General features: G+C 35.9%; 1 protein-coding gene across 1 annotated transcript in view; it reads right to left on the bottom strand.

Annotated features, from left to right (window-relative positions):
- Positions 1 to 19,408, bottom strand: part of LOC131946853 (nuclear hormone receptor HR96) — a 102,170-nt gene extending 82,762 nt beyond the window's left edge. The window contains exon 1 of the mRNA XM_059307826.1: positions 19,302 to 19,408. The gene's annotated coding sequence lies outside the window, so the exon portion shown is untranslated. The remainder of the gene's footprint in view (positions 1 to 19,301) is intronic.
- Between the last annotated feature and the right edge of the window lie 4,096 nt (positions 19,409 to 23,504).

The raw sequence follows: 23,504 nt of genomic DNA, 5'->3' as shown, positions 1-23,504 counted from the left end.
GATATACATGTGGTATCCACATATATAAATGTGGTATCCAAAGACTGATATAAATGTCGTACCCACAGACCGATATAAAATGTATCCACAAATCGATATAATGCATCTATCGATGTAATTAAAGAGATCTGACTCCACAACTTAGAAGATGTAAGTTATAAAATGTGCACTTATTTCACTTGAATAAGGTGTAGGTATTTTTTTTTACTTCATCTTCTAGCCGTGATAAGTGTATTTAAATTCCCAAGTGGAAAATGTCATTTTCAAGGAGCCAAGAAAATAATCGATATCTCATCTGAAGTTTACCATGAACTTGTCTAGAATATTTTACAGTATTAAAACTAAACTTATCTTCAAAATATAATTGAAATATTATACCACGAAATCATAATCTCAAGAAATAATTTGAAAACAATACCCCCCCCCTTTCCCTTGCCTCCCCCACACAAACCCACAAAACAAACCAGTGAAACTTAAAGACTTCACTTACACCAAGATATCTTCGTTTCTCTAATCCCGTTTTTTTCTGTGCCCAAGATATAAATATTCTGTCTATCTGACACAATCTCTAAACCAAATGTAAAAAAATAAAACGGCTTGCTAAAACGATTTCTGAAAAATTAATATTCGACATAAAATAATAGTTCTCTTCATATTCTAGCCGAAAATTAATATAAGCAATAAACTGTAGAGCATTAAAAAGGAGATATTCTTAAATTTCAGAAAAACCTACTAACGTGGGTGTTAAATATATATCTAAACTTCTTCATCTAACAATGATGTACGACTTAAAAAAATAAATTTAAAAAGTCAAGAACAGCAGCATACAACATACAACTAATGACAAGAAGAGCAGCATATAAACACAACAAATGACAAAAACAGCAGCATGCTACTAAAACTCTTCCCCAGGTAATGATGTACAAAAGTAGAAATTTGGAAACGATAATGCGCATCGGAAAACTGCACAAACAGAAAAATGCGCACCGGAAAACTGCACAAACAGAAAAATGCGCACCGGAAAACTGCACAAACAGAAAAATGCGCACCGGAAAACTGCACAAACAGAAAAATGCGCACCGGAAAACTGCACAAACAGAAAAATGCGCACCGGAAAACTGCACAAACAGAAAAATGCGCACCGGAAAACTGCACAAACAGAAAAATGCGCACCGGAAAACTGCACAAACAGAAAAATGCGCACCGGAAAACTGCACAAACAGAAAAATGCGCACCGGAAAACAGCACAAACAGAAAAATGCGCACCGGAAAACTGCACAAACAGAAAAATGCGCACCGGAAAACTGCACAAACAGAAAAATGCGCAAATACAAATTAATTACGCTAAAGCAACTTAATTTTGTCACATTTCGTGAGAATACGTTTTATTATGCCAAAAATTACATGTAATCTTTCTTTGTTAATGCATAAATGCTCGATTTAAGAAAATAAAATGCCTTTGCCCAGTTTTTTGTGCGCAGTATTCCGCTGCGCATCTTTCCGGTTACCGAGCGATACATAAAATAAATGTGATCAATTTCGTCTGTTCTGCTGGTAAATTTCTGTACGACTTCTTAAATCAATGCACCTACTTAAACCTCATTAAGTCTTCCCACTAATTAATTAAAGTCTATCTCATCACCTGCCACGGTGAAGCTACAATAAACTAACGAATACCACTTTATTGGTTATGAGCCATAAGTATTGCTTTTTTTTTTTTAAAATACCAGCCGCCATCCTAACTATCCAGGGCAGAATAATAGTTTTCTATACACAGTTGTATCAATCATAAAGAAAAGACAATCTTTCTATTTCTAGTTTTGTCAATCATAGATGTTGGATAATCTATTTATAGCTGTCAGTCATAAAGGAAAGTCAACCTTTTTCATTAACAGTTCTGTCAATAACAAAGGTAAACAATATTTCTATGAACAGTTTTGTGAATAACAAAGGTAGACAATGATATTTCTATGAACAGTTTTGTCAATAACAAAGGTAGACAATCATATTTATATGAACAGTTTTATCAATAACAAAGGTAAACAATGATATTTCTATGAACAGTTTTGTCAATTACAAAGGTAGACAATATTTCTATGAACAGTTTTGTCAATAACAAAGGTAGACAATGATATTTATATGAACAGTTTTGTCAATAACAAAGGTAAACAATGATATTTCTATGAACAGTTTTGTCAATTACAAAGGTAGACAATATTTCTATGAACAGATTTGTCTATAACAAAGGTAAACAATCATATTTATATGAACAGTTTTGTCAATAATAAAGGTAGACTATGATATTTCTATCAACAGTTTTGTCAATTACAAAGGTAGACAATGATATTTCTATGAGCAGTTTTGTCAATAACAAAGGTAGACAATCATATTTCTATGAACAGTTTTGTCAATAACAAAGGTAGACAATCATATTTCTATGAACAGTTTTGTCAATAACAAAGGTAGACAATCATATTTCTATGAACAATTTTGTCAATAACAAAGGTAGACAATATTTCTATGAACAATTTTGTCAATAACAAAGGTAGACAATTATAATTCTATGAACAGTTTTGCCAATAATAAATGTAGAAAATCATATTTTTATAAATAGTTTAGACAGCCATAAACATTATCAGGACGTTCCCCCATCTTTACACAATACAATTTACAGAGCCAGTCTGGCGTAAGTAAGGGGCCATAGTGAGATGGATGGACGCACATTAACGTGATTTCACGTCTGAGCGTCACACAGAGAAAAAAAACACATCTAAATTGTATTGTACCGGGTTGCCTTATAACACTAAAATGTCTAATATCAGGTGCTCAGGTTTTAATAAAAATATTACGTTTCTATTTAGAGTTATTTCTGAGAGCGAGCGAATGGAAAATATTTTCTTTTCTTGTAAAAACTTCAATTCCGTGTGCTTTATTTCAGCGCGAATGTTTAATAAAAAAATATCCCCACGGGTAACGGAAAGACTGTTTTAGGTTTTTAGGTTAAACGAGCGTCAAGCCTAACTAACATATACACTGCTGATGTTTAATACTTTCAACTACTGTTCATAACAATGGTTAGTATGTTTGCTTGAACAAACACAGTAAAAAAAATCATTTTAAATTTAACAGCCAATAACAACTACTAGATTCGATCTAAAGTCCTTGACAATATTAGTAAACAAAGAGATGTAAATTGGTTTATAGATTATTTTACCGTTTGGTTATTTGCCAAAGGCTTCGGCATCAAATGTTTATTAAACCACGTGACAGTTTCGATCCCACAGCTCTTAAAATATTATTTTTTTTTTGTTATCATTCAACTTTTACCCTAAGTCTATCTTACAGTAAAAAACACACAAAGAAATACGATATTTAATGAGAGGATGATAGCACATGCACAGCCGTTCTTTGTTGTGACGCACAGGCTTGGTGAAATGTTTTGTAACGGTTAAATAGAGCGTAACATGTTGCACAGCAGAGATCACGTGGGTCGACCTTGAGAGGCTGGGGGGGGGGGGGGGGGTTCATGCTGTATCAGACCAGTGCACCAGATGGTGGCGGGTTACGGAAATGAGGAGGGAGGGGGGGGGGGGAGGTCGCCGTTTAAAAAAAAAACAACCCACAATCTTTTCGTAAAGGAAGTCCCTCTAAGGGAATTTCCAAGAAAAAAAGGGACAGCAGGCTACCACAAAATAGATGCATTAATTTAAAAAAAAATGCGTGCCCCTTTCTTCAATTTTAAAAGATATATGTTTGTATAAATAACTTGGCTAAGCCAGCTAGAGGGTATTAAAATGTCCTCGCGTTTTTATTAAGACCAGATCCATTAGCAACAGTTTGAATCCAAATAGTGTATGTGTACATTATAAACAAAGTAAACCATCGACCTGCTCATTCGGGCGATAAAACAAATTATGTGCAACCTTTATGCACTAACGGTGTGCGCCTTGGTGCTACACACTTCAGTTTTTAGATACAGAATGATTTTTTTAAAATTATAGAACAGAGCCTCTTTTAATTATAGAACAGAACCTCTATTGATAATAGAATAGAATCTCTTTTAATTACAGAATAGAACCTATTTTAATTATAGAATAAAACATCTGTTAATTATAACGACACGTCTCTGAAAATCGAAAGATGGTCCACATACATGGCAATATACGGCAACCAATAAAACTATAAATTGATTGCAATTATCATTTCAAGTAAGTCCTCGTGCACGCTGATATTGACCCCCGCTCCCCCTTCCATTAAAAAGGAAATTGTTGCGACAAGAGGATTGCTGGGAAATGAGGTCAGGGTCGTGAGATCCCCCCTCCCACTCCCTCCCTGGTGGACGGGAGATGCTTACAATACCAGGGCTCTGAGTTTTAACAATAGCAGGGTTTTCTCCCTGCAACAATGCCAGACAAACAATGCTGCTAAAAAATTAGATCTCTGCGATACACACCCAGATCTTTGCAGCTAGATCTAAGAAACTTGCAGACTAACTCTTCAAGCTGTTACAGCGAACAATGTGGTTTTTTAAGTGAAATAAATACAGTGGGTTGGGGAAACATTGTTTTTAAAAATACTGGAGAATATATAATGGGGAAAAAGTGAATAGGTTGTTTTCTTTAGGGATTCATAAAAACAACTAATGACGTGGTTTTCAGAAAATGGGGTATCTGTTTCTTCCGGTTTGTGTATTGATTGACCCTTATTGTACTAGAACTGTCTCGGGTAGTTGTGTTTTTACCGCTCTTTGATACTGTCACAATACTGTGTATGGTTGCAGTATAGTCGTGTACCGACGACATTTTAGCTGACATTATAAGTTAAGCTATGTTTTTATAAAAGTTTAGTCATGTATTGACAAAAGTTTAGCTGACAAAAGTATAAATGTGTACTGAAGAAGGTTTAGATGTGTACTAACGAAAGTTTAGCTGTGTACTGAAGAAAGTTTAGATCTGTAATGACGATAGTTAAACATGTTTCGATGTAGATAACTATAGTAAAAAAAAAACAACACCCTACAATTAGACACTGATCTAACGAATTTGTTTACATCGGTATTACTTGGTTACAGATGTAACTTGATGTCACGTGGTTACAGATGTAATTTGATGTCACGTGTTTACAGAGGTGGGTAAGCTGACACAGCAGAAACAGAATGACACAGGGAAACACAAGGCAGAAATAATAACTCCCTACATCCTAAACCGTGCATAGATAATTACAGGACGGTTAAGTCAGGTGTACGTAGTTTTAACAGTAGCGTAGCGAGGGGGGGGGGGGGCGGGGGGGGGGACATATGTCCCCGGGCGCCGAGCTTAGGGGGCGCCAAAATGGGTTGGAAAAATAAATTGAAAGGTTGAGGGGGGTGCAAATTGAAAGTTTGAGGGGGGGGGGTGCAAATCAAAATCTCGAGGGGGGGGGGGTGCAAATCGAAAAGTTTGTCCCCGGGCGCCGGAAAGGGTCGCTACGCCTCTGGTTTTAACATCACAAATTTAACCAAGAAAAACCGACGCCCTGGTGGTATCAACACCCCGCTGTATAGGACCCAACATAAGACCACGGCATAGTTCACATCTAACGATAAAATATCCTACTTTCGATTTCAATGTTAGAGGCTGACAAAAAAAAAATACAAGATCGCAGTGCTGATAAAATTTGTCCCGCCGTTACTTCATCGCGCATGCGTAGTGTGATACGATTCATATGCTAGTTTCATACGGGTCTCTAGCATTTGTTTGAAGAACTAGAAATTCACATACAGTTACAGTAGACGAGCAGTAGGGTGGAAACAATATGTGCAGCGCTGGGTTATATCTGCTGACATGTAATTATAGTCTAAACAATTAATTGCACGTGGGTCGTTAACCCTGGCTTTAGGTGGACCGCAGCCAAAAGTACCGGAATCAGATGAGCGAGACTTGGGAGGGATATTTGTGGAATGGTCGATAGAGCAATAGTCGAGAGGTACAAGAAAAATGTCAATTGGTGCAGCTGAATGATCGATTGATACAGTAGGTGGATCGACCAATGAGCCCGAATGGTCGATATAAAAAACAAATGGTCGATACCTACAACCGAATGTTCGATAACTACAACCGAATGGTCGATAAGTAAAACCGAATAGTCGATAACTACAACTGAATGGTCGATAAGTAAAATCGAATAGTCGATAATTACAACCGAATGGTCGATAACTAAAACTGAATGGTCGATAACAACAACTGATAAGTAAAACCGAATGGTCCATAAGTACAAACGAATGGTCCATCAGTCCACTGGAACTGTCGATCAGTCCACTCGCACTCTCGACCAGTACTGTGTTCTCAATCCGTCCACCTACAGACACATGAGTAGGAGAATCTATTTCTCCATGTTCTGTAACTGACAGCCCGTGTCCTTGTTACAGGTCATCGCTGGTCAACTATTGGCCTCACGCCGACGTCCACTGACTTGTAACAGGAGACTTGAGCTTAAAGACCATCATTTGACGCAACAGCAAGTAGGAGTGATGCTTTTGTCTCGCACTCTATGGAATCGTTCGACAGTTCTAAAAGCAGAGTTGCCGCTGTGTACATTCTTATCGCGTAAAAAAAAATTGTATTTAAACAAGAATATGGGGCCTAACGCAAGTAATATAATCTTCTTCTTCGTTCTGTTGTATTGTTGGACTGGATTTCCACTGATACAATTAAGTATTATGTGTCAACCTCTTGCGCCTTGATAAACCGTTGACTCCGATTTCAGCCTGATTTTCTTTTAGGATTTGCTTACATAGCTTTTGTCCAACCAAGAACAAACTACAAGGCAGCAGTTTGTTTGATTTTGGAGTTTTCTAGATGGGTTGCTGTCCACAGCTATCGAGTCTTATCTGGCCGGGGGGTAAGAACTTTTCAGTTTAGGAACCGTCAGCTTAACCGATCCCACTGCCGAGTAATACAATCAAAACTCCTCAGAAATGTATGAAGATGTTAAAAAAAAATACGTGAGAAGAACTAACTGGCAAGAATAGTCAGTACACACCTAATACACTAGACCAGGGGTCTCCAAACTTTTCAGTCCGAGGGCCGCATTAACTATCAAATTTCAGTTCGGGGGCCAGTTTCTTCCAGGCATGTCTATGATTTTTCTGGGCAAAGTTCCTCAGCTATCACCGACAAACGTTTTTTCCGTGGACAAAAAGATCTTCGCGGGTCGGATGAAAGGACCTCGCGGGCAGTAGTTTGGAGACCCCTGCACTAGACAATCGTAGAGCTCAACAAGCAAGTCACATGACGCCAAAAAAATGTGACAATGATTTATGCCGAGCCTAGGGGCGCAATAAGTCTAGTCTACAACAGGGGTCACAAAAATATGCCGGCATAACTCATATGAACAATAGTATGGTTGACGTATAGATGTGCTCTACGGTGAATGGGGTGTGTGGCTGTGTGTAAATAAAACTTATCTGGCACGGGGCATAGATACCGTGTAATCCGGTGTTTTTGAAATTACACGCCACATTATGTACACCGCCAGTGCACACATGCTCCGTATGTGGGTGTCAGATCTAGATTAGAGCAGAAATGGTGTTAAAAATATGGGGAACATGTCAGAAAATGACGACAGCAATATGCCAACAGTTAGATCCGTATCTGTTTACATTCAGGCCGAGCTACAGTTTAGAGCGGAGAACTTTAACATACCAACGATACCGATAGATGTTCCAATTTTTGTTTCTATTTATTCCTTAAGACCAGACTTTTCTATCTAGCCACAATCAACTACAACCATTGTTTACATTTAGCGTGTTCATTTAGCAGCCATTTAAATGGCAAAGAAAAAAAGAGATGAATAAACGCAGTGAAATTGAAGTCGGAAAAGCAGACAGGAATCTTTTGATATTGGCCACTGTAAATTCAACATTTGCCACTGTTAATTCAACGTGGTGTGCAGCAATCTTTTGTTACTAGCCTTTATTAATTCAACATGGTTTGACTAAAGTTACATGAAACTCGCAATGTTTTTCTGTAAATTTTGACACATATTTTGTAATTGTGTGGTATCGATACAGTTCACAAAGTGAGCTCCAAAAAGTGTATTTAAATTTTACTTCTACCTTTGGTTACTCAAAGATTGCAGATTTTAAAGCTTAGCTATATTGTTTGTTTTAGGTGTGGGTATGGGTATACAAGAACGAGGTTATAATAGCCTGGACAAGCCGATGGACGGTCCATAATTGAAATAGTACAAGCGCATTAAGTGATACATTTGTAGCCCTCCCCTTTTCTATACGCCACATGAAACCAGGTTAAGTTTGTTGACATATCCTATTGTGGTCAGTGATAGCCAAACTAACCTACATTTCTACGGAGCAGAATGGGGACAGGTCAGCATCTGTTTCTGGGGTCAACGGCCAACAGATCACAACACGCTTTTAGAAAGGAAAACATTCACTTTGTATTAGTCCGAGTGGGTAGTTGTGTTTACACAGCTTCGCGGATTGGGGTGTTTATTGTGCGGGTTGCAGTGTTTACACAGCCGCACGGATTGGTGTGTTTATTGTGCGGGTTGCAGTGTTTACACAGCTTCGCGGATTGGTGTGTTTATTGTGCGGGTTGCAGTGTTTATATAGCCGTGCGGATTGGTGTGTTTATTGTGCGGGTTGCAGTGTTTATATAGCCGTGCGGATTGGTGTGTTTATTGTGCGGGTTGCAGTGTTTATATAGCCGTGCGGATTGGTGTGTTTATTGTGCGGGTTGCAGTGTTTATATAGCCGTGCGGATTGGTGTGTTTATTGTGCGGGTTGCAGTGTTTATATAGCCGTGCGGATTGGTGTGTTTATTGTGCGGGTTGCAGTGTTTATATAGCCGTGCGGGTAATGGATGTCAAACAGCCGTGCGGGTAATGAATGTTAAACAGCCGTGCGGGTAGTGGATGTTAAACAGCCGTGCGGGTAGTGAATGTTAAACAGCCGTGCGGGTAGTGGATGTTAAACAGCCGTGCGGGTAATGGATGTCAAACAGCCGTGCGGGTAATGAATGTTAAACAGCCGTGCGGGTAGTGAATGTTAAACAGCCGTGCGGGTAGTGAATGTTAAACAGCCGTGCGGGTAGTGAATGTTAAACAGCCGTGCGGGTAGTGAATGTTAAACAGTCGTGCGGGTAGTGGATGTTGAACACTCCCAGCGTCCAGCCAAACCGCGCCACCGCCGCATCGATTCCAGAACCGGGATTATGAGCCGACGGCTTCTGTCAACAGCTCAACCAACCCCAATATCAATTGTCTTAATAGAGGTCAACTGTCTTATTAACCGTGACATGGCGCTCGGAAAAGCAAGGATCGTGAGTGACCTGTTGAGAAAATAGATTGCTACCTTTCGTATTTCACATTAAAATTGACTTTCTGATCAATGTTTTTAATTAACCTGCGCAAATGTCAAATTCTAGAGATGAAAAAAAAAGTCTGAAACTTGATTTACAGTATAGAATTACAAATCAAACAAGGATTTAGAATATCATATTCATACATCACATCATAAACCGAAGAGATGCAATGAAAATAACTATATCTATGAAGCACTGAAGCAAAGATTACACGCAGATGGCATAAAATTAATCTTAGTGTACTCGTCCTCTAGTTTTGTAAGACTAGCTCCAGAATTCTATTTCTAATGTACACATTTTACGACTTTCAATAACAATTATCTAATACATTTAAGCTGAAGTATAAAAAACAACATTTGTTTACTAGAGCCTAGTGCTGTATCGCCGATGTTAATTACAGGTTATAAAAGTTGATTGCGACATGTTGTTGAGACAAGCGTCTCTCGCTGCCACTCTAAGTGTATTCCATGGGCTGACTTAACAGTTGCCAACACACGACATACATGCCCGTCTATTGATTGTTGCTTTATCTCTTTATACAAGCCTCGTTTTCATTTGATAGATATGTTATTTATATTGGTTACTGGTTACACGATATACAGCATACACAAAGGTTCACCTAATATGCACGTGAAAGGGTATAATGATATGCTATATGGACCGTGCACCAAAATATACAGCAAACACCCAGCATGTAGGTGAAAGTGTCCGAACTTTGCTACCTGGTGGGTGCATCAGAACGATCATAGAACCAACTTGAAATGTTACATATTTCATCAGATATGAGACAAGTTTTAGAGCGCCCCCCCCCCCCCGACGAAACCATCAACAGACGCGTAATTATTTATTTTTTACTTCCCAGCCTGCTTAATTAACTGAGCCACTAAGAACACGGGATGCACCCCGATACATGTCGCAGGTCGATTTATTAGATTGTGTTCAGCAAGTTAAACAAACCGGTTTTTTTTTTCAACAAGATCGAACTTCTTGTAATCATACATGAACTACTCACAATGTCTGTATGCTCAGACGGTAGAGAGCACGAGTGCTAACCGGAAAGTCTCGAGTTCGGATCCCCGGGATCTGAGTACAACCAGCTCTGATGGGTACTTGAGTAAAGGGGGACGGGCAGAGGCCTGAACACAAAATCTCTTCATATGTCGAGATCACAGAAACAGGCGGACTCTACTTCATTAGTCCCATGGACCACCAGGTTGAAAAAAGTTACGACTTAGTATTTAGTACACAATTAGCAGGTAGCTAAAGCGATAACAATAGATGAGTGCAAAACGAAAAAGCTTTCAAGCTACTAGTAACCGGTAACCAACAATCATATAAATAACATATCTATAAATTGAAAACGAGGCGGGAGCGAACCGATGGAAGGTACCACGCTAACTTATTCAGACCATGCACAGATTCACGAGGTGGAGCGGTCATTGTGTCCCGTCCGTACGCCTCAAATCAATCACATTTACATAATCAATAAGCCAATCTGATGATCTCCCATGTTTATGTGCAGATGAAGCCAGGCGTATCCGGTTGTTATGCTTATCACTCAACTCACCCCCCCCCCTCCAACGATCGATCTTCATCGATCAGTTGTAAGGACCATAAATAGACCATTGTACCCTATCCGTCTTCACTGCCTCTCATTTATGCTAAATAAAACACGAATCGCAAGCAAATGACATCGAGTTTACAGGAATCTAGTCTGAGAAAATCATAGGTATATTATGTAAGGGGATACCATAGCGGGGAAATAAATTGCATCCACATTACTCATAGTGTAAGGAGAGCACCATTTTAAAAAGTTAAGTATAGAAGGGGAGATAACACAAGAAGAAAATAAAAATAACAAGTAACATGATACTGATACTTCATAAACAGAGGGGAAAATGTGGTAAAGATCACTTCCTAGTGGATAGAAACTGGCGAGGTCAAGGATGTGATATTTACAGCGGCCTTGAGTTAAGACGATAATGAAGACAGGACAAACTTGGACGGTATGTTCTTGCGGTTAAAAATAACTGCTCTTTAACTCTGTAAGAACTTACTTAAACAGACGAGACGGCGGGTAATTACCTAATAGCTGAGCCCTACATCCACTGGGCTAATTGTGAGACTGATGGCCCATCATGAACATCTCGCACAATAACATTGGTATTTTACTAATTCAACAACCGTGAGTGATCTCAACACACAAAAAATAAAATACAAACCAGGTTTTGGCATTAGGTGAACTTGCAGGTGAACTAAATTACGTAGTACTTTCAGCATAGCTTGTATACTGTATTGCGCTGTTGTAATATGATACGGAGTTGCTATTTAAGTATCATATTGAGGGGTTTTCCTTATAGGTATCGTTGTCAGAGTTAGGATAGCGATACTATCAAAATTAGCTTGGATACTGTCCTATATGTATCGTTGTCAGAGTTAGGCTAGCGATACTATAAAAATTAGTTTGGATACTGCACTGTCGGTATCGTTCTCAGTTAGGGTAACGATACTATCAAAATTAGCTTGGATACTGCACTGAGGTATCGTTGTCAGAGTTATGGTAACGATACTATCAAAATTAGCTTGGATACTGCACTGAGGTATCATTGTCAGAGTTAGGGAAGCGATACTATCAAAATTAGTTTGGATACTGCACTGAGGTATCGTTGTCAGAGTTAGGGTAGCGATACTATCAAAATTAGTTTGGATACTGCACTGTCGGTATCGTTGTCAGAGTTATGGTAACGATACTATCAAAATTAGTTTGGATACTGCACTGAGGTATCGTTGTCAGAGTTAGGGTAGCGATACTATCAAAATTAGTTTGGATACTGCACTGAGGTATCGTTGTCAGAGTTAGGGTAGCGATACTATCAAAATTAGTTTGGATACTGCACTGTCGGTATCGTTCTCAGTTAGGGTAACAAAAATGCAAACCAAGTTTTGGTATTACGTGAACTTTCGGGTTAACTAAATTACGTAGTACTTCCCGCATAGCTTGTATACTGTATTGCCCTGTTGTAATATGATACTGAGTTGCTAATAAAGTATCATATCGAGGTTGTTTTTTTCCTTATAGGTATCATTGTCAGAGTTAGGCTGGCGATACTATCAGAGTTTCTTCCAGGCATCTCTTCGGGGGGGGGGGGGGGGGGGGGGGCAAAGCCCGAACAAAATGAAATTTATATAATTTATATAGAAAATATATACTTTTAACAGTGTCCGCCCCCCGAAGAAAGTCTACCGCCCCCCCCCCCCCCCCCGAAAATTTCAAGTACCCCCCCCCCCCCTCCCCGGAGAAAAAAGTCTGGAAGAAACACTGGATACTATCAATATAAATGTGGATACTGTACTGTCAGCAAACAGAGAAGTGAACTATATTTACTATAACAGTTATCTGAGTAAAAACTGCTAGTGCTATCTACATGGGTATTGAAGTAACTAGATCTCTATCCTACATCACAGCATGCTTTTACACTATTCCCTGAATATTTTTTTTCAACTTCTTAAAAAAAAACAATAGAAAAAAAGTATGAATACAACAATTTTATTGTACACAGATTGATCAACTAGCTCTACCAATTAGCATCTGCATTCATCTTCACAACAGTTCTTTTTCTATCAAATTAGAATCTCCTAAATGTCTTTTAAATAATTTATCATCTCAATTCTTAAAATCATTAAAAACTCATTGTTTTTTAAATATGGCAGACCTTGCCATCCCAGTTTCTAAATTCATACTTCAAGAAAGGCAGCAATCTTCCCAATTTTCAGACAAATGATTGTAAAATGTTCCAAAAAAAAATTCTTTAACAATTAATTCAAGTTTCTTATAAAAATAATATGCAAACTATCGGCTTTGAACTGCTGTACATTGCATAGCCAAACGCTCTCTGGCTTTTTGTGTGGTATCATTCATGATCTCACGTAACTGAAATATTCCCACATGTAATGCAACTATTCTGTTTTATTCCATTCTATACGGTTAATACAGTATAAATACTTTAAAAGAGAATCTGTGTTTAACCCATTGGGAGAATGTAATGGTTTTCCTGAGCTGCCAGAGAACGGAATGATATGTGGTAGAATGACCAATTTAAAATGTATAATTAAATTTTAGCAGTAGTGGGACTTCACTAATTTTGTAACGAGCTCTACTTTTTGAGCCCCTGTTACACATGTCCTTCAATTTGAATCTCCCCTCCCCCTCTACAATGGCCTAGTATAAACTTTTTATCAAGACATCTGGTTTGAATCCTTCAAACAATTTTCTGTTTCTCCATGATTGATGATTTATCTTAACATAATGTACAAGAGGGAATGTAATTGTATGTAAAAATTAAACTAATTTGTAAAAACATGTTCTTTCTTTGTTACACACAGCATAAATGATCTTCCCAAAGCCATTTTATTAGAACTCATCTACACAGTAGTTTTTATTAAAAGTCATGTAAACTGTAGTTATTATTAAAAGCCATATACACTGCAGTTATTATTAAAAGTCAACAACACTGTAGTTTTATTGAAGTCATCTACACTGTGGGTTTTATAAAAAGTCAGCTACACTGTAGTTTTATTAATTAAAAGTCATTTAACCTGTGGTTTTATTAAAAGTCATTTAACCTGTGGTTTTATCAAAAGTCAGTTACACTGTGGCCATATTGAAGTCATCTACACTGTGGTTTTATCAAAAGCCATCTAACTAAGTTTTATCAAAAGTCATCTAACATGTGGTTTTTATTCAAAGTCATCCACACTGTAGTTTTTTAAATGTTTGTCTCAAGAAAACCATATGACTGTATCAAGCAGACTGCAAAGTGCTGTGTATTAGTCCCTAGCTTGGCAGACAGATATTTTTTTAGTTTTTGAAAAATCATTTTGTAAATAAAGATTCTTAAAAAAAAGTTGGATCTGTTATAATTTTTAGCAGATTTTATGATTATATCTTGGCATAATGATCCATCATCTCCTAACTACGTGTACTTTATTCATTAAATAATAAAGTAACCAGTACTTTTAAAATTTCTATTGATTATTATTTATATAAATAAGTACTTTAAAAACAACCAAAACACAATGTTCACATTAAATTAACAATAGGGGAAAACATGTGAATTGTTGATTTTACTCTGATAAGTGCCATTTTATCACCTAGCTTCAATTATTGATACATTAAATGAAAAATACAAGATTAATTATGTCAAAACAGCAATTAATGACCCTGTACAAACAATTAAAGCACTTAATCAAATGGAATTGAAAGAATTCTTTCAAAATAGGAAGACAATACCAGACAACAAAACAGCTACTTTTCAAAATTAAATTTACCACCTTACTCAATGCAATTAAATTACCTTACTGAAAGGAAACTTTAAATTCAAAATAATAATATAAAAATCATTGATTCTACAGATGTTGCTCATTAACCTATAACACACTGATAACCTTTACCCCGTATTGCAAGATGAAAAATCTAATTTACGAAGCGGCAGGTGGGCAAGAAAACCTCTACAGGAAAAGAAAAATAATGATGAACTCACGCAATAAGCAAATAATCAGACATGTGCTAGCACCACAAAAACTAGTGGCTGGCTTTCTACAAGCATAAGGTGGTTTACTAATTATTATCTTTGTATCAAACTTAATTGTAATACAGGCTTAATAAGAACATTGTTTTTAACCTCCAGGTAAGATGTAGGATTTCTAGTTTAAAAGAGATCCAGTTTGAACAATGAAAGATATAGAAACAGACTTCAGAAAAAAAATTTTGCAATAGCTTTCACATAATTCAGCTCAAACTGGTTTTAAAAAAATTCCAAAATTGAATAGAAAATAAATTGTAAACCCAAATGTCATTTAAAAAAGTAAAAATCTAAAACATAAAATAAACCTTGTCACAATCTTGCAAAGGACAATTTTGATTTTCAAATTTACATTCAAATAAAGAAATTACAGCAGCTCATTGGCTAGATGTAGGTTAGGGGATTAATAAAAAAATTTGCTTACACAGAAGAATTGAAAGAAAATTGGAAATAAATTGTTTTTTTAAATCAAATTATAAGGAAACTCTGTATTAGCTATATTTATTCTTGATGAAACTAAATTATTTATTTTGAAACAACTTTTGACAGCACAAGTGAGGGGTTTGTTTAGATTATAATCTTCAGATTTTAAACGTTTTTTACTCCAAGAATCTCTACAATAGATCCAAAATTATCTTTACCTTGAAAGAAAATCTTTAATTACCAAAGAAAACAAACTTAAAAACAAAAAACTGAAACCATAAATATTATTCTACACTGACCTCATTATTTTTGTAACTGAATTTTTTTAATGAGAAAACTTTGAAATGCAGTCAGGATGTTTATTTAATTATACAGGTGAACTGTTTTGATCATTGTAAATATTATGAGAAAAATATTTTGAATGAGATGCCCAACAGTTAAACAAGTTCTTTTTCTTTAAAACCTTAAACATAGGTATTTCCACAAACACAAGAGTAAAATAAATAATCATGCTGATGCAAGAACCTAATCTATTACTGCTGTTTAACTTGTAATTTATGTTTGGTTTTGAAGTAATATACATAAAAATGTGGTCCATTTTAAAAAGCTGCAGAGCCATTGCAGATTGGTTTAGGGGAAAAAGACTTTAAAAGTTTTTTTTATTTCACAATGTCTGTGAGATGGTCAAATCTAGTAATTCTATTTAGATTTAGACCCACATCTAATTATTCTTATTTTTGTTCAATCTTAACTAATTTCTTTCCAATAACAATACAAACTTAATAATCTGAATTGAAATTCAGTTGGTATTAAAAATTAATTTTAAGTTTACTGTTTAAAAAAGGGAGGTAATAAGATAAAGTATGAGTGATTGCTCAATCAGCAAAGTGACCATGAAGAGATGATTTTTAAACCAGAGATTCAACAAGCTCTATCAATAAGGGGCAGATAATTGGGGCTAAGAGTTAAGATCACAAACTACGCATAGATTTTATAGCAAATATATTTAGGGACATGGGGTGAATAAATGGAAAGAATAAATATGGCACAATTGGCCTAAATATCGCAACTGAATGATTTAGCTTTCAAAATTAAAATGTAAAAAAAAAAAAAAAAAAAAAAAAAAAAAAACAACAATGCTTTTAAATGCACCAAAAGTAAGAAAAAAAATCTTTCTTTTGGCAAATGTGGTCACTTAGACATTTAATAGACCAATGCTTTTTCAATGTAAAATTAATGTATTTTCATAATTAAATTATCCAAAACAAAAAAAAAAAACAGAATGAAAAGAAAAAAGCTACACTCTCCTAAAAATGCTATCCCCTTGCTAATTTTTTTTATTGATACTAGCAATGTAAAGTAGTAGTATGGCAAAAAGGGAAGTAATGTTAGATAAAAAAAAATTAATCTATAGTTAAAGCTATTAATTTTTTTATAGCTTTTATCATTCTGGTTATGTGTGTGTTGTACAGGCTGGCCCTATAACTGTTGATGTGTAATGAGTTAGTTGAACCCATCAGCACAAATATAATAGAATAACTGAACTAATGTGCTTTGGATTTATTTTAAAATGTGAATGTTTTACCATGTTATTACAAAATTAAATATACATTGACCCATTTTTGATAGTATTGTGACCATAACCTCAATTCAACAACTGTACCAGCAGTAAAAACCTTGCTGCTACATCATCAGATTACCCAAATTTTGTTTTACACAAACCAAATTAATATATCAGTGCAGTTCTGATGTTTTTAAAAATTTTACATTTTAGTGCTAAGAAAATGATTATGAAATAGATTTTACACCCTAAATAATTCTAATGATTCAGAAACATTAAGAGAAAATTCAATGACTATTAAATATGTTTTTATACACTTAATTTTCAGACTAGCTAAAAGTTTACTTTGCTTTTCAAGGTACATAACTCTTAATGCTAGTAGAATGAAATTATTAAAGGGGACGCTTATATTGTGTGTACGAATTATTATTTTTTCTTGCACATTGCTTTTGTGTTTAGCATGGTAATATTAACAAATACTTAGTATTTAAAGGAATTATATCTATGATCTTAAAGAGAATAGTAAGTATGAGTAGCAAATCATTATTTTACTGACTGTACAAGCAGTTTTAGATTTTAGGAAGTGTTTTAGAATTAGAGATGAAAATTGAGAACAAGTCCCAGAAACCAAATTAGTCTAATAAGTTTTTGCTCTTTATCTTAAGACAGGTAGTTGCTGCTAAAATTAGTAGCAAAAAAAAAAAAAATAAATAAATAAATTTGTGTAGTTCAACCACACAAGAACTTTACGTTCATTGATGTATGTTACTTAATCTATAAATAGTTAGATAGATTCAACAGATTATCCTAGAGATCTAGACAGTGCGCAAATAAAAACTTTATACTTTATACTATTCGTCAACTCACTCTGCACCACTACTTATTGGCTTATTAGGCTACGTATTTTTCCCTTATGTCAAGGCCCTAGGCATAGAATCTAAATAGCATTCTAATATACATACATGGCCTATTTATTTTAGAATATAGAACAAAAAAATTAGATCCATATCAGAAAGTATTGGAAAGTAATGTGACAGATGAGCTAGGATTAGTTAGTAGAGCTTTTTCTTTAGCCCAAGGCCTAATTCAGTTGAGTCAGCATATTCATCCAATTATTTGCAGTAGAAGGAACTGTGTAAAAAAATTAGATCTAAGATTGTAACTAAGAAAAACTTTGGCTAAACTTATCAGTCTCCACCACCCTCACTCCCATTTAGCTGTGTAGACTAAAAACAAAATTGTAAACATTATTTTCATAAAGTATCATATAAGGCCCTAGCCTAGGCCTATTTATTAAAAGTAGTAGGCCTACTCTTAACTCTCACTGTACTAATACTACATCTACAATGTAACTATAGGCCTACTAATCACTATTATAATATTATTAGTCTATTGATCTATGAATTAGGGCCTACTAGTACTAGGTCTATACTGGTCTATACAGATCTATATGATCTAATCTAGAGCTTCTAGGGAGTATAGTCTTTTATAGCGTACAAACTAGCTGGTTTAACTGCTAAACTTTAGCTTTAGATCTATATAATCAAATTAGTACTAGACATCTAGATCTAGAATCTAGAGTTTAGCAAAATAAAGAAGTTATTTACTAGATCTACTAGATTTCTAGATCTAGATTAGATCTAAAAAAAATTGACTAGGGCCTAAGCAAACATAATAAATGCAGCTAAATCTAGATCTAGACTTTTTTTCATAGTTGGTGTGTCCTCTCAACTCATGTAATTGTATTCATTCACCATTATTGTATACTGTATTATACACTATACAGTGTATAATATACTATAGTGTAGTGTGTGTGTGTATGCCGTGTATGGTTATGTTATGTATATGTATTGTAAATTACGCTTCACAATAGTGTGACAATAGGCCTAGGGCCTAGATCTATATATATATGATATTTATTATACAAGGCCCTATACTATAGATTTTAGATCTAGTTCTAGTAGGAGTGTCCAGCTAGATTTCTAGATCCATCAATTATAAAATTTGATATGATATCATTCAACATTACTCATTAGTATTATTAGAGTTAAGTAGGCCTACAAAATGTTGAAAATAAGTTTAGATTAGATCTTCGTAATATCGAGATTCTAGAATCCCTACTCTTGCCTCTATCTAGAAGAGTAGATCTAGTCTAGATCTAGACTAGATACTAGATAGCTCTATCCCTCCTTACACTACTCCTACGGTTACGACCTTAGTTCTGGCTTACACAGTGACACACTACCTACACTCAACCTCAACACTTCAACACTGTGCAGTGTGGTGACTACACACATTTTTTTTGAGCATGGATAAAAATAAAAATAACTGCAAATCAACTCTTTAAAATTACAAAAGTGATATAAATGTTACCTGCAATCTGTAGCGGTATGAAGTACTAATCATCGACAAATCTTAGTCTTGATATGATATAGAATAGTTCGCTATTTTACTCCCTTAACAACAACACTAGCTACTCTATAATATACTCTATAGAAGTGTGTCTGAAATCTATATTAAGCAGTGTGTGTCAGTAGGTCACCGTTCTCTAGACAAGTTGTGCCAGTTGCCAAAATGTTTTCGTGTGTAAAAAGAAACAACCAAATAGATAAAAATTGTGTAAATTTTACAGTATTAAATTTCATTGTATTTTATTCTACATTAGTGATATCAAAATGAAATAAAGAATATATGCGGCTTAATTAAATAGTCTGCCATTAAATACTAAAGATAGATCTAGCAGTTATGGAGTATGGAGTTGTGCATTTGAAGCAATCGTATCTTAACCGGCAGGTTCATTTTTTTTTTCAAACAGCCTTATGACAGTGCTTTTTATTTTTATTTTTTTGGGCCTCCAGGAATGTCACCTATTGCATTAGTAGTAAATCTAATTCGTGTGCTAGATATTCTAAGACTGGCTGTAATAAGATGTATTTCTTATTCCCGTCTTCACCATCAGATTTTCTATATGGGGAAAAATGAGGAAATGTTTTACATAAAACAAGAAATAAAATCACATGAATTTAGTAAACCACAATGCCAATATTATTCAACATAGTTGTTTATAATGAACATCACTGAACTAACCAGTTGCTTTCAGGCATCTCGAAGAAGGTGTACCGCCCCCCCCCCCCCTTCCTCCGATCGAAATGGAATTTATATAGACGACATAAAGGCCTACTTTAACCAGTGTTCCTCCCCCGGAAAATGTTCCCCCCCCCCTCACCCCGAAAATATCAAGTGCCCCCCCCCCCCCGAGAAAAAAATCTGGAAGAAACACTGGAACTAACTCAGCTATACTAAAACAATAACTAAAACAATTTTAAATATATATATATATATATATATATATATATATATATATATATATATATATATATATATATATATATATATATATATATATATATATATATATATATATATATATATCATGCTCCATCAGCTTGCTCGATACTAGCTTAGAAAAACAAGCATCGTATGTTACCATGCTATTCATAGCCACAATATGTCAATAATGTATGCATTCAGACAGCTACACATTTGTGGGTTGTGTTTGGAGAGGGGGGGGCGGTCGTCCCAACAATTTTAAAGCAGAATTGACAAATGACTAGGCGGTGGCTAAAATGTGTACGCAAAGGTGGGACGGGACTGGCTGTTTTTCCTATGACCATTTTCGTGAGAGTGCCGCCTTTTTTCGAAGAAAATGTAAAATAACAGGTTACATATGCTGTAAAGATCAGTGGAGCGCACGTCTGCGAACCTAAACGTCTCGCGTTCGGGCCCATGACTTGGGTCTATGGCCATCCCCGAGCCGCCTAGCTCTGTTAGGTTACTGACGATAGTAAAGACGACTGAGCATAGTACTGATTACACTATTCATTTATAGATAGAAACAGATGAACTCTACTTTGTAAGGATCGCCAGGTTCAAAACGGTTATTTTACTTTCAGAAACTGCAAATTTGAAACTTTTATTCATTAGGGTCAATTTTATTTAATAGTATGTTAATTCTTACCTTTTTAAAACTCATCATATGCACAATTGGCGAGTTGTGCTTTAAAGATGAGCTCTCTATCTCCCATCACAGTGTATTGTCAGTTTTCTTTAGCATATCTACTTCCACTGTTAGTTCTCTTTAGCATCTCTACTTCTACTATTGTCCATCCATCTATTCACCGTGACACTCAAGTATAGCCCATGGACGACTTCAGTCTACTTTCAACCCTTTCTTCCATTTAGAAATGTCTTGTCTTTTCCTTCTGTCTAGAAGCCAAGCTGTCGTAGGTAGGATTATATCTCCACATCAGCTATCCAACTAAGCTAAGGTTTGCTTTTTTGTCATTTTCTTTTGTGATATTGTATAGGTCACACAACACCTTCTTTTATTTTTTTTCTGGTATTCTTAGAGGAAGACGGAGGGTAGAGGAAGGGGAAGACGACACAGCACCACCCCCCCCCTCTCAAAATCACTTCCTTGTATTGGTCATACAAACTTGTATTAATACACAACCTTGTATTGGGCATTCACAACCTTGTATTGGTCAAACACAACCTTGTATTGACCAAACACAACCTTGTATTGACCAAACACAACCTTGTATTGGTCAAACACAACATTATATTGGTCATACACAACCGTGTATTGGTCAAACTTTGTATTGGTCATGCACAACCTTGTATTGGTCATGCACAACCTTGTATTAGGGGACGGAGTGGTCTAGCGGTAGAGAGCTGGACTGCTAACCCGTAAGCCTCGAGTTCGAATCCGGGTTCAAGTCAGTAAACCGTCCCTGAGTCCACCCAACTCTGATGGGTACCTAACTCACGTTAGGGGAAGTAAAGGCGGCTGGGCATAGTGCTGACCACACTATCTCTTCATATGCCGAGGTCACAGAAACAAGTGAACTCTACTTCACTTGCCCCATAGACCGTCAGGTTTGAAAGGGAAACTTTACTTTTTTTTTTTACAACCTTGTATTGGTCATATACAACCTTGTATTGGCCATACACAACCTTGGTCCTACACCATGTTGTATTGATCAAATAGTGTAGCACAGTATCTGCATTTGATTTGCCAACAGATCCAAATCACTGGTCTAACAAAGTTCAGCAATACCCATTAGCGCACTCATTCGTAGGTGTGTCGGTGTTTCGTTCATAAGCGAGAAATACAGTACTAACAACAACATCATTATACTTCGCTTCACAGAGTAATCACGTTAGTAAATGTTTGTAACACAGCATTATCCACACAGCATAGCCTACCATTGAATAAGCCCTGTCCAGTTTCATTATATACTTTTTAAATGCAATCGACTTTAGTGACTTAACAATGGTGCATGGTTTTCGCTTTAAAAAAATAGATCTTTCAAATTGATTAGGTTGAATCGACTGCTTTATTGAGCGGTTTAAAACCTGCTGCCTATGTAAGATATAATCTGATGTAATCTTGTACAGGTAGGCCTTCATAGGCACACTGTTAAAGGGAAAGTGCTAGCGAAAGGGAATTTATATAGAAAATTTAAGAAAATAGATACTTTTAACAGTGTCCGCCCTCCGAAAATTTTAGTCCGCCCCCCCCCCCACCGGAATTTTTAAGTGCCCCCCCCCCCCCCCCGGAGAAAAAAGTCTGGAAGAAACACTGCCACGTCTTGAGCACGAACGGCAAAAGATGATAAATATGAGCCAAGATGTTCGGCGCGTGCTGATGTACCTTACAATTTACCGTATCACTACGATATGTAAAAATCATTTTTAACATACTTAATTAAATAGTGTAAACTTTTCAAAAACAAGCGAAACATGGACAAAAAGCCTCACAAAATTGGTTTGAAAATGTAAATTATCACACATTAAGAAAATTATTCTTTGTTCCATTTTTTCATTTTAACAATCAGACATTTTATATAACATTTAAAAAGAAATTAAGCTTCTGATAATTATTTAGCAATTTCGAGTAATTAAAAATAGATGAGTGAACAATGCAAGGTTGTGTCCAACATGTTATCAAAGTAAAATATTTTTAAAACGTAAAAACGTTTTGATATAACAGGCAAAGACCGAAAACCTGGATACTCCCCCTTCATGGGTTGGCTACTCTATCTAGATTCGGTTAGGGGGATTAAGGGCATAGAAGAAAAAGGTAGTCAATTTGGTTAAAGTTTGGCTCTTTACCCAATTGTTTGTGTACAAGCCTAGTCTTCCATAAGAAATTTTGAAAAAAAAAATATAGCCAAAAAAAGAAAGTTAAAAACAAATATAAAAAAATATCTCCTTATGAGTGTCCATTTTCCGTAACAGTTCAAACCTGTTCCCAGTTACGTTATAGATCACCTGTCAATATTTACATGGTATCTTAATCAGGTGAGAATTTCTTTTTTAGCCGAGCCAAGTTGATGTTGGATGCACCTTAAGTCTAACGTTTTAAAATCCGAGGGATTATTTTGTCATTATTGAGGACGTCATATACTTTAGCTGGCTAAAATAAATGCCCCAGGGTTGCTACTTCGCTCACTTTTATAAGCTTTTATTTAGTTCACAATGACTGTTTGTTTATTTGTTCCTTAGTCAGTG

This window comes from Physella acuta, unplaced genomic scaffold, assembly GCF_028476545.2.
Source record: "Physella acuta isolate Inbredline_101_S28 unplaced genomic scaffold, ASM2847654v3 ptg000573l, whole genome shotgun sequence".
Classification (NCBI taxonomy): domain Eukaryota; kingdom Metazoa; phylum Mollusca; class Gastropoda; family Physidae; genus Physella; species Physella acuta.
The sequence above is the reverse complement of the archived record's forward strand: the minus strand, read 5'-3'. Positions and strand labels throughout refer to the sequence as shown.